General features: G+C 51.3%; 1 protein-coding gene across 1 annotated transcript in view; it reads right to left on the bottom strand.

Moving 5' to 3' along the window:
- The window catches only part of GALNT9 (polypeptide N-acetylgalactosaminyltransferase 9), a 116,292-nt gene that overhangs the window by 103,368 nt on the left and 516 nt on the right, over positions 1-12,408 (bottom strand). The gene's annotated exons all lie outside the window — the stretch shown is intronic.

Here is a 12,408-nt window from a genome sequence, read left to right as displayed (position 1 = left end):
GCGGGCTGCACATAGAACCGATGTGACTTAACTATTCTGTTAAAAGTAAAAGTAGTCCTTTTTGCTCAAGCAGGAGGTATTGGTCCTCACCACCGAGCTCTCTAAGTTGATGTCTTCCCAGCACATCGTCGGGGAGGCGGTGCAAGGCAGGGACCTTGGCACCAGTGTGCCTGGGTCCCAGTCCCACTGCTGCCAGTGGGGGCTGACCTTGCTGGGCCATGGTTTCATCAGCGAACTGAAGATAGATTCTTTCCTGCACAGGCTGCTGTGAGTGCCAAACGTGGTCACAGACCTCGAGCCCAAAGCATGGTGCAACCACCTTGGTTATTGTTACCATCAGGTGAGTGTGAATGATCTCAGAACAATGCCAACCAATAGCTGGGCCTCAACACTGGAGCTGTGAGCAAGCTCTGTCCTGGGGTCTCCCCCAGAAATGTGAAGGCTGGGAAGCAGGGGTCAGGGTGTGGGAAGAAGAGCAGCCCTTCACCCGAGAACGCTCTCCAAGAGGTGGCAACATCTTCAGGGTGGAGGAGAAGGATGGTGGGGGTGACAGTGCCAGAGAGGAAGGGGTGTCCAAGATGAGAATCCCAGAGGAGGTATAGCTGGCCGGGCAGCCCCCCGCAAGTGCCCACTTACCCTTGGAGCGAGATGGATCTTTCCTAAATTTTCCCCCTGGGAAAAGGCCTGGGGATGAACCACCCTTGAGGGGAACGAAGAGGGAGGAGATCAGCTCCCCTCGCAGCTGGGAGGCCCCTCTGTGCCCAGGCCTTTGCAGCCCCCCAGGCCTTTAGCGGCCTCTCCCAGGCTCCTACCTGTCCTATGAGGTGTTCTCAGCCCCACCAACTCAGTGTCCCAATTCACAACACACATCTGTAGTGGCCCTTATTCTGAAATAAGATGTAGATAATACATAACCAGACATATATTTTAAAAAAAAAAAACCATTTAATAGTACATGTGTGCTAAGTCACTCCAGTTATGTCCGACTCTTTGTGACCCTATGGACCATAGTCCGCCAGGCTCTTTCGTCCAAGGGATTCTCCAGGCAAGAATACTGGAGTGCATTGCCATGCCCTTCTCCAGGGGATCTTCCTAACCCAGGAATCAAAACCTCAACTGATAACTTTATTTGCTGCCTCTCTGATAAAATGGAAAAAAAGAGAACACCCCAGTTTCCACCCCACCCTGCTAGCTCACCTACTGTCCAGGAGCAGAAGGAGCTGTCCAAGGTGCTGGCCAGGCCCCAGCTCCTGAGCTGGGGTGGCACCCTCTCATGGGCTCCAGGATGGGCTCCAGCACCCAATCCTTCCCGTTCAGCTAATTTTTATCTTGGAAATAACATCCTCTGTCAGCCCCATCTCCCTCTCCAGGACAGACTCTCATCTCATCCTCCTTCACAGGACTCGTTCTCAGTTGGGGGAGGAGATGCCCCCAGGGGAAATTTGACAGTACTTCTCCATGTCCCATGTTGCATGGGGGTCCCACCACCAACAGTCATCCAGCCCCAACAGCCACAGTGCTTTGCAGAAGGGCCCCATGTCTGCCGCTTCCAACTTCACCCCAACCTGCATCTAAACTGACTTGTCCAAGTCACCCCCACCCTTGGAACAGCAGTCAGCCCTCAGTGCTCATGGAGTGTGACCCATTGAAGCACTCAGCAGTGCTGGTCCCCTTGACTCCCGGGATCAGACACTGGTCTGCCTCACCTCTCTTCTGGCTACTCTTCATCTCCTGGTAGAGTGTCCCAGCTCAGCCAACCTATCTCTTCCCCTGTACTCACTCCCTGGTCTGGGTGAGACCATAAGGCTACGTGGGTTTTGATAGCATCTGCATGTGCTAACTCCTGCTATGGGCTCAACTATGTCCTCTTAAAAGCCGAGCATTGAGGGGACTTCCCTGGTGGTCCAGTGGTTAAGAATCCACCTTGCAATGCCGGGGGCATGAGTTTGATCCCTGATCAGGGAACTAAGATCCCACATACCAAGGAGCAACGAAGCCTGCATGGCACAACTAATGAGCCTGCACACTCCGGAGCCTGTGTGCCACAATGAAGACCCCATGCAGGCAAATAAATAAATACTTAAAAAAAGAGTTGTATGTTAAAGACCTAACTTCAATGTGACTGGACCTACAGAGGGGCCTCAGGAGGGTAATTAAGATTAAATGAGGTCACTGGGAGACCCTAAACCAATAGGACTGTGGCCTTACAGAGGGAGAGACACCAGGAATGCTCGTGCACACAGAAGAAGCCATCCGCAAGCCAGAAGGGAGGCCTCATCAGAAACCAGCCATGCCAGCACCTTGATCTTGGTTTTCCAGCCTTCGGACTTGTGAGACAACGAATTTCCGTGGTTTAAGCCCTCCATGTGTGGTACTTTGTTACAGCAGCTGGAGCAGACTCATACAGCTCCCATTGTGAGTCTCTAGCACGAGTTCCCCCAACCAGCTCTCTAGCCAGCCCTCCAGCACACACTGTGCCTCAGGACTCTTGCACTTGCTGGGCCTGGAGCTCCCTCCTTCAGATCTCTGCAACTCACACCCCCTCCCTTACTTTCAGACTTCACTTAAAAGTCACTCCCTTCCTGAAGCCTTCTCTGGACACCTCATGGAGATGCCAGTGTCTCTCCCCTGACACTTTATCTCCTGCCTTACTTTGCCCCCAGCATGTCTCCATGTTCAGTAGTCTCTGCGATAGGCCGAATCATGGACCCCAAAGGTGTTCACATCCCAGCCCCCAGAACCTGGGAATATGTTAGGTTACATGGCAGAAAGAATTAAAGGTGTTCATCAGCTGAGTTTGAACTGGATTATCTGGTGGGCCCCTGTGATCATAAGGACCCTTAAAGGTGGAAGACGGAGGTGAAGAGGAGAGTGAGGGTTGGGATGTGACTTTGGGAGAATGGCACAAAGAGGCAAAATGCTGCTGGATTCAGAGATGGAGGCCAGATATGGATGCAGGATATGGGTGCTGAACCCCCAGGAAAGGCAAGAAAACAGGCAGGAAAAGCCTCCACAGGGCCCCCTCCCCAGGAGACCCATGTCAGCCTTTGACCTGCAGGAGCCTGAGAAGAAGGTATTCATCACACACCTCTAAACATGCTGTGTTCTCGGACCAGGACGTCTGCAAGAACCAGTATTTCTACAAATTCCATGATCTTCCTGTGAACAGCACAACTACATTTCACTCCAGTATCAAAAGCATTAACTCGTTACATACAAATGTCTAAAATATATGACTATTTTGGTAACTTCCTGTTGAGATTTCTTCCATTTTTGAAGAAATATACTTAGAGACTCATGAACCAGCTGTGGCCCTGAGCCTCTCAACCTCCAGGAGGTCCCATCTGGCAATTCAGTCCACACACAATTGGGACCATCAGGACCTCTCCTCGTCCCAGCAATTATTCCCTCTGTACCAGCCCTGTGTCTGGCTCTGGGCACACACTGGCCCTCTACCCTTGAAGCCAAGCCTCACTTCTAACCAAGGTGGAAAACTCAGGGAGGAGGAAGGGGTTTACTCTGGGCCAGCCAGGAGGCTACTGGAGCGGCTACCAGGGACCAGGATCCATCACAGGCCGGGCACCTGTAGATTTTATTTCTCTGGCACACTGCTAGGCCTGGGGCAGCATATTAAGAGCCATTGTACTTGGCCTCATTTACTTAAAAATAAAACCCAACATTGAGGCTTCTGAGCAAGTCTCCTCTCTGGAGGACCGAAAGGTTGAAGGTCGCTGCCTTGAGCCAGGCCAGACGTGTATGGCAGGACTGCCTGCCAAGGTGGACCACCCCCGCGAAGCGAGGCAGGGTGGGGGGTGCTGGGGAGTGGCCGGGGGTGTGGTCAATGCGGCTGCCTCCTTCTCAGGACCCAGGAGTCAGGGCTATATCTGCACAAGTTGGTTATTTTATTTTTATTTATGTTTTATCAGACTCGGAGCTTTGGAAAGCCTTGGAAAGAGCATGGCTCCAGAGTCCAGCATCTCCCTTCATCAGTTCTGAAGCCATCAATCCGCAACCCCAGGGGAGGCCACTTTCCAAGACCAGCTGCTACAGCCCGGAGCCCCGAGGCCATCCATGACAGCAGCCCCACACTGGTCCTTCCTTCAGCCTTCCTGCAGTATCCATGTCTCTGTAGACCGCTAAATTCACGTCGCTTAATAGCCTCCTTTAAACTGATGCACTTTTGAATCAAGTGAATTTGCTTCTTAAATAAGTGATGTATTGATACGCAAGATAGGAGACCGCTATCCTTTGCCCAAAATGTTAATCAATAGAAAATGAAACAGCATTTGGCTATTAAAGTCTACCTGGAGACACAGCCAGCCAAGGATGCTGAGCCTGGGGGTGGCTCTAAAGGTAGATAGGCAAGTTCAGAGCATGCAACAGGAATGTTGCCACTGAATTGAGACTATCTTGGTACAGTCAGCAAGGTCAACAGAGGATGGATGGGGGACAGCCCTCAGGATGGCAATCTTCCTGTGCCCAGCAGGATCCCGAACTTTGAGCAGTGTGGGCTTAGCCATCACACTGGACACAGGGATGACCCCCTTCACTCAAGCCAATTCTTTTTGCCTCTACAAGGTTCTGCTGAGGTTGGTGTTTCCATCATCCCCACTTTACAGATGAGGAAACTGAGATTGGAGGAGGCTGACTGACTTGCCTGAGAGGTGGAGGGGAGTATGAACCCAGTCAGTCAATCCCTATGCTCTAGACAGAAGGCAGGGATCTCCATGGGAGTTTTCTTGCCCCCAGGGGACACTTGACAATGTCTGGACATTTCTTGTGCCGCAGCTGGAGGTGGGAGCAGAGAGGACTACTGGTATCTAATGGGTGGAGGCCAGAGACACTGCTCAACAGCTTACCAGCACCTACCACCATGTGCAAAGACTCCCTGGTCCAGATGTCAACAGCAATATGTTGAGAAGCCCTGACTGGGGACCCCAAGGGAGGTCACAGGCTGAGCAGGTACAGAATCAAGACTGTCCCGACCCTCGGGTGGCTGGAGAGATCATGTACTGCCACCCACTGTGGGTCTCATTTCGGTCCCAGAGATCTGAGTGAAATCATAAATGTGCTTTAAAAATCCAACCAGCTAGACGGAGGCACAGACTTCCATGGTTGCAGATGAAGTCCAAGCGTTCCTGGCACACAGGACATTTATGGTGTGTGAGCACACCTTCCTAAGAGCACAGTCCCATGTCCTCCCTGATAGCCACACACCACTCTCCTCCTTCGTAGCACTCTCCACTCACATAGGTTGGGAAGATCCCCTGGAGGAGGTCCTCTCCTCCTTCGTAGTGCTCTCCACTCACATAGGTTGGGAAGATCCCCTGGAGGAGGTCCTGGCAACCCACTCCAGTGTCCTTGCCTGGAGAATCCCCATGGACCAAGGAGCCTGGCGGGCTACAATCCATGAGGTCGCAAAGAGTCGGACTGAGTGACTAAGCAGAGCACCACTCACGTGCGGCTGGCCCCTGCCCAGATGCCCTTCCCCAATCCCCTCACAGCTCATTCACATCTGAGTTCGATCGTCATAGAGGAGCTCCCCACCCACCCTCGGAGTCAGTGTCCCAGCAGACACAGCCACTGTGGTCCTCTGGTGGTCAGAACTCAGGGCATCATGGTTACACGCCCTTTGGAGGCTCCAGGAAAGCGTCTTTCCTGCCTGTTCCACCCTCTGGAGTTGCTGGCGTCCTTGGAGTCCTTGGCTTGTAGACGCTCACCCCAGTCTCTCTCTCTGCCTTCTGTCTTCTATGTCTGTGTCCCTCTTGATCTCACAAGGACAATACTGTCATAAATCACTGGATCAGGGCCCGCCCTACTCCAGGACAACCTCATCTACATGCATCTGCAAACAGGGCTACATTCTGAGGTTCGCGGAGGACATGAATCTGGGGAAATGCTATTCAAGCCACACCCCGTCTAAAGTGGGACCCCGTCCCAGCCAGCCACTCTCCATCGCTCTTCTTGGTGGTCTTTCTGTCTGGAGTCGCCCTGTTCACACCACTCGTTGCTCACCTGCCTCCCCCCTAAGACGTCAGCCCTGAGAGGCAGGGACCTGCATCTCCTTCACGCCTCCACCCTGACTCAGCATCAGGAACACATGAGGAGTGATTGATAAGGATAAAGGAGATAGTGCCTTCATTCCAGAGAACGGGAGCGCTTCAGCCTGCAGAGCAGTTTCCAAGGACCCATCTCACCGTGAATCAGCCTCTCCCTATCCCTCCTTTGACACCTGGCTATCCTCCCTTTGAGGGTACCTGTGCTTTTTGAGAGCAGAACAGAAAAACTGACCAAAGAGCAGAAAAGCTGTTCCAAGAGCTGGATCCCAGGCGGGAAAGTCCCCAGAAGGACATGGGATATGGAAGTGCATAGAGACATTTTTGTCGCGTTACCAGCCAACGAAGGATAAACTGTCCTTTCAGAAAAGAGTGCCGAACCTCTGAAATATGCAAATGGCTGAGCTGAATTGTAAATGCAATCACTCAGCCCCAGCAGGCTCCCAAGGTGGGGGTCACCGTTGGCCTGAGTTATTCCTAGAAGTGGGGCCCCTGCTGAATCTGCAAAGTCTCTGGATAGAGCCAGCCCCTCCAGAGTGAGGTCTGCTCCTCCCAGGGGAATTGCGTGAGGGGAGTTTATCTCAGGGTGAAGCACCCCTGCCTCTCGTCACCCCAAGATGCCAAGGCCCAGGACTGCACAGCACTAACCTCTGTGACTAGAAGTGGCTTTGGCTGTTCTGACATGGGTGGTTGGTGGTTGGATGGGGTCACAGGCAGACCAGCAGGCAGAAGAGCACAGGCAAAGAAGGGGGAAAAAAACAAAACCAACATGCTGTTAATCTTCTCAGGGTGAGTGAAATGTAATTGCAGGCGGCTCCCATGTAGGAGAACGGGAAAAAGCCATTCATGTCAAAAGCCTCCCCGCTGGCCGTGGTTGCGTAAAAGCCTGGGCTCTAGTTGCGAGCACCAACTATTTTTTCACTTTCTGTAGTAAATCAACAACAGTGGGGGATGTGAGACAGAGGCAGGGGGAGAGACCAGCCAATTAATGACCTGGGGTGGGGGCGGGGGTTGGGGGAGGAAATGGCCAACCAATTAATTGCTGCCATTCTGAGGCAAGACCTGCCAAGACCCGTGATTAAATCCTGAACGAATGGCAACTATTTCTCCGGCCATGGTGGCTTTGACTGCTGGGATCAGCAATGCAGGACGTTTTAACTCATAAAGCAGATTCGAGGAAGATGGAGGAGATTGATGAACTCGAGCTGGAAGGGCCCAGTAACCAGCGGGGAGCTACTTCTGGAATTAAAATTCACAATGACTAGGGAAATCTTTCTGATGAAACACACATGCCCTGCAAGTGCAATATCTTAGGCATCTTCAAAATGGAGCTGCTCGTGCATAGAAAAGGGCTTGAAAACCCCTCTTGAGAAATCAGCACCTTCTATGTACATGGGCTCTCGGGAATGGGCAGACTGGGACAGGCATACCACAGAGGTGAGGAGTGGTCCAGAGGGGCAACCAGCCCCTAGCCGTCCCCAGGAACCTTACAGGTCCCTCTCAGACACCCACCCTGCCCCTCCTCCACCACACTCTCCTGCAGGCTCCACCCACCTGTGGCATTCATCCTTTGGTCACTTGAAGGGCACTGATCGGGCATCCACCCCATGCCAGGGTTTGAGGCACTTGCTGTCCTCACATGGCTTGTGCGCTCATGTGATATTTGAATTCCCATGCCAGGTGGGGACTGTTTAGACACCTCCCCAAATTCAGCTTCTCAGCTCTGACACCTGCCTACCACCAAAGCAAGCACCACAGTGCAGGAAAGACAGTTCCATATGGAGGGGATTGTTCCCCCTGCAGCCTGAGGGGCCAAGGCAAACACAGGATGACCACCTGGCGTTCTCCATCCTCCTCCTTCTCGCCTCTCCCCAGGCACCTCCTGGTCTCAACTCCAAAATTCTTCAATTACTAAAACTCAGGGTGGGGACTTCCCTGTCAGTTCAGTAGTGAAGACTTTGAATGCAGGCAGTGTGGGTTCGATCCCTGGTCAGGGAGCTGAGATCCAATGGAGGAGAACAGAAAAAGTGATTCAAGTCAAACAACCCCCTCCACGCCTCATGGCCAAAAAAGCAGAAGGTAAAAACAGAAGCAATATTGTAACAAATTCAATAAAGACTTAAAAAAAAAAAAACCACTCATGTGTGCTCAAACTATTGTTAGGATTTCAGCTTCCTGATCTGGGCCCCCTACAGTGGATGCAGCCTCAGGGACAAGTGCCCCTTAGCAACCTGACAGCCACTTCCCCACTCTTCCCACCCAATTCACCCCCCATCACATCCCCTTAAGCAATACTCTGCTACAGACCCAGGCTTCCCAAAGTGTGCAGTCGGAATCCTGGGAGGACCAGCACGTGGGACAGGATTGTTGGCAGAAAACAAACACAGCATTAAATAACATTGACTCACACCGTGAGACTTATCCCCTCTTAAAGGCTGTCTCAATCCCCTGATTTCTTCAAGGAGAAAGTCTTGGTTTCATGCCAATATATTCCCCACACTTGAGAATCTCCCTTCTAACAAAGAGAGGGCAGGTTTCTGGCTCTGAGCCTCTGCTGACAGCCCTGTCACGCTGGAATTAAAGAGCATGATTTTGTTTTCGTTACATTCATTCGCCTAGTCCCCTCCTGCTTACGGGTATGGTGGTGATTTGCAAATGTCTTTTAAAATAAATTTATTCTAAACAAAAACAATCAATCGTTTAGGGAAAGATCCACTCACTCTCTCATCCAACAAATATTTCTGGAGCATGAACTGTGTGCAAGGTACCACCATTAGAACTGTATATAAAACAGACAAAAACTCCCACCCTCAGATGAACAATAGAACAGGTGTGGTACACAATTATGGCAAAACCCAGCACCAGTCTTATGTGAATTTCTTTAGTTTGAGAGAGCAGGGCCAGCAAGTACTTCTTCCCACTGGAGGGGAAGTGGTGTTGGCAGAGCTGGTGGGAGGCGGCCCGCACCTGGGATGTGCAAGGCCATCATCCAACATACCACAACTCGAGCTTCTGTTATTTTAACTTGAACTTTTGATAAGTTAAGAAATGTAGATCATTCTAAAGCAAGTATGCTTCTAGCAGCTGCCACAACTAACTTCCTAAACAACCTTGAGCAAGCCCTGCTGTCTCACCGGCCCTCAGCTTTTCCATCTGTACAAAGGATACATGGCTTTGACCTCTGATTGTGAGGGACTTGGGCTGGTTAGAGGGTCAAGTTAGAGGGAATTAACACATATGTGTCTGAATTTTAAAAAGCAGCCAACCAACCCAAAAGGAAACCTCCCCCTCCCATTCCCAGCTCTAATTCAGCCTCTGTTCCTAAGGGGTCATAGAAGGCAGAAGGGCTTGAACATATGACCAACTGAAAGGGATTTCCTCTCCCTTCTCACTGAGCTTAAAGTGAAATTGAAAGTCGGTTGCTCAGTCCTGTCCAACTCTTTGCGACCCTATGGACTGTAGCCCACCAGGCTTCACTGTCCATAGAACTCTCCAGGCAAGAATACTGGAGAGGGTAGCCATTCCCTTTTCCAGGGATCTTCTCAACCCAGGGATTAAATCAAGGCCTTCTGTATCGCAAGCAGACTCTTTACTGCCGGAGCCATCAGGGAAGCCCACTGAGCTTAGAGGTTCTCCAATTTCACCTTCATAAGACTTACTGTGCCAGTTGCAGGCATGAAACCAGGGATGCTGTACTTGATGTGCAGTTTAAGATATTTGGAAGGATGATTTTTGCCTATAAACATTTTTTCTTGCCTTGAGCACTAAGAAGCAAACTCTCATGTACATACAGCATGTGACTACACTGCCTTTCCTTAAAGAAAATCTGCCCCCACCCCAGGTCCTGTGAATTTGAACCTACACACACCATTAATAAGTCTTTGCTGAGTCAACAAGACATTTCAAGTAAAGGGCACTGGACCAGCTAAAGAAAGGCTGTGGGGGGTGTTGGGGAGGATGCTTTGCTTCTGGGCCCTGCTCCCCAGGGACAATCTTTCCTCCCCACCAGCTACTGCAAGCCAGGAGAAGTGTTTCTAGGAAGCAGCCAAGGCAAAGGAAATATAAGCAATAAATCAATTTTGTTGGGGTTTCTCCCTCTCCTTTCTAAACTGAGCTGAATTCGTATCAAGTAGAAGCTCCTAGGAATCCATATCCTATTTCTTGGATCTAAAATACAACAGACACTAGTGTAAAGGGCTGTGGTTTGCCTCTCTGGGAAGCACTCTCCTTGTCGTTCTTTAAAATCCTTTAACAGAGGAATCTATGCCAGTTTGAAGGATGAGCACTGTTCTCAAAGGGCTTCTTGTGAACAAACGTCAACCCCATTTCTGCACTGTCCTCTCCTTAGGGACTGACCCGGGCTAAGTGCTAGATTGGGGCTCTCTTGTTACATCCAGAAACAAATACTGAATGACCCCTGGGTAAGACACTATGCTAGGCACATGGTCTTAGATAAGGATGCAAGATAGAGTGGGATTGGTGGGAGAGACACAGCAGAGATTGGAGAGAGACAGAACAGTTGGGCTAAGGGATGAGTGAAGAAAGGAGAAGAGAGTGAAATTGATAGGAGAAAGAGATTTGGTGAAGGGAAAAGGGAGAAAAGATTTTTAAAAGGAGAAAGGGGTGGGAAGATGAGTAGGAAGAGAGAAGAGGGGAGGGAGGAGGAAGAAGCTAGGAGAAAGGAGGGGGAGAGGCTGGGGTGGGCCTGGGAATGACACTCCACTTTCTCAAAACACTTCATCATCTCCCACCAGTGCCGAGAAAGTCGGCCGAAGGTCCTGGCTTTTTCTGCCTCCAAGAATCCCGGCTCTTTCTCACCTTGACGAGGGGGAGGGGGGAGAACGGCTCTCAGCGCTGAGCTGGCCGTCAGGATGTTACACAACGCGACGTGCTGCCAATGTTTTTATATAATCCTCCACTTCTCCCCATAAAACAGACCATAACACCCTGGCAAACACACTTCAATAAAGCTGTGTGCTATTACCGGGGCACACTGCCTTCCTGGAGATGAATCACCACTGGGATGGTCAAGTGACAGCTGAACTAAACTTTTCTCCCCTCGTGGTTTCAGCTGAATAGGGAAGATCAGAAAAGCTGAGCAACCCACCAGAACTACCTCCAGACAAAAACCCAGGACTTCAGGGGTGGTGAGAAGGCACTTGGGAAGTCAGAGGATGCGCTACTCTCCCAGAGAGGGAAGGCATGGCTGCAGACAACTCCCGTATCCCGGGCATCACCAAGCCTCGGGTTCAGAGCTGCTGCTCCAAGGCCAGCTGGGCATCCAGAAGGAAATCCCAAGAGGACCTCCACATTGGACTGAGTGATGTGCAGAACAGGCCCTGTCTATGCAAGCTGGCTCCCAGACAGCTCCTGCTGGAGCCTGTTACAGACACTTCCTAAAGAACATTGCCAGGGGCTGCTGGTGCAGAAACCAGAATAGCACAGGACAGAAGGGGAAAGCCTACTAATGGGGTAAACAAAAACTTTCCCCTTTCCTCCTTGCACACTGGCACAGAGTAAGCCCAGGGAGCAGCAGTTGCTTTATTCTGCTCTGCTGCAACCCAATGTGGAAAAGTACTCCTCCTCCCCCACCACCTGGCTCCACATTGGCCCTGACCCTCCTTGACTCCCACGCTGACCCTCAGGGTGACTCACATCCGCTTGGGATGAAACAAGGAGCCCACCTCCAGGAGCCATTTCCTGTAGAAGCTTCCAAGGACTCCAGGTTCCCAAGCACCATGGCTCAGGGTGCATTTAGGTAATTAATATCTGCCAAGCCCCTGCCAGGACCTAGACTCTATTTGTCCATGAGTCACAGGTTCACAGCCTCATACTCAGCCCACAGGACTTGGTTGATTGAGCCCTGAGCATCCCCAGGATAGGGAACTGAACAGCGCCAGTGGTTGGGGCATAACTTTTTGCAACCCCGTGGATTGTAGCCCACCAGGCTCCTCTGTCCATGGAACTCTCCTGGCAAGAATACTGGAGTGGGTTGCCATTCCCTTCTCCAGGGGATATTCCTGACCCAGGGATTGAACCCAGGTCTCCTATATTGCAGGCAGATTCTTTACTGTCTGAGTCACCAGGGAAGCCCACTTTTCTCCACCAGCATCTAAAGAACACCTCTGAAGGGCAGCATAGCCATCCTGCCTCTCTCCACTTCTTCCCCAAGAGATGGAAGTGAGTCTGGGCTTAGCCCTGATGCCCCACAGCTCCTGAAGCAGCACGGCAGACTCCCTTGCTCTTAGATCTGGGCACTGCCTGCTCTTAACACAGGTCCCACAGCCTCTAGAAGTTCTCTCAGTTCCTCTGGGAACAAGGTGGAATCCCTTCATGTGTACTGGTGGGTTGG

This window comes from Moschus berezovskii, chromosome 19, assembly GCF_049115385.1.
Source record: "Moschus berezovskii isolate FMDL1 chromosome 19, NW_MosBer_1.0, whole genome shotgun sequence".
NCBI lineage: Eukaryota > Metazoa > Chordata > Mammalia > Artiodactyla > Moschidae > Moschus > Moschus berezovskii.
Note: the sequence above shows the minus strand (reverse complement) of the source record. Positions and strands in the feature narration are given on the sequence as shown.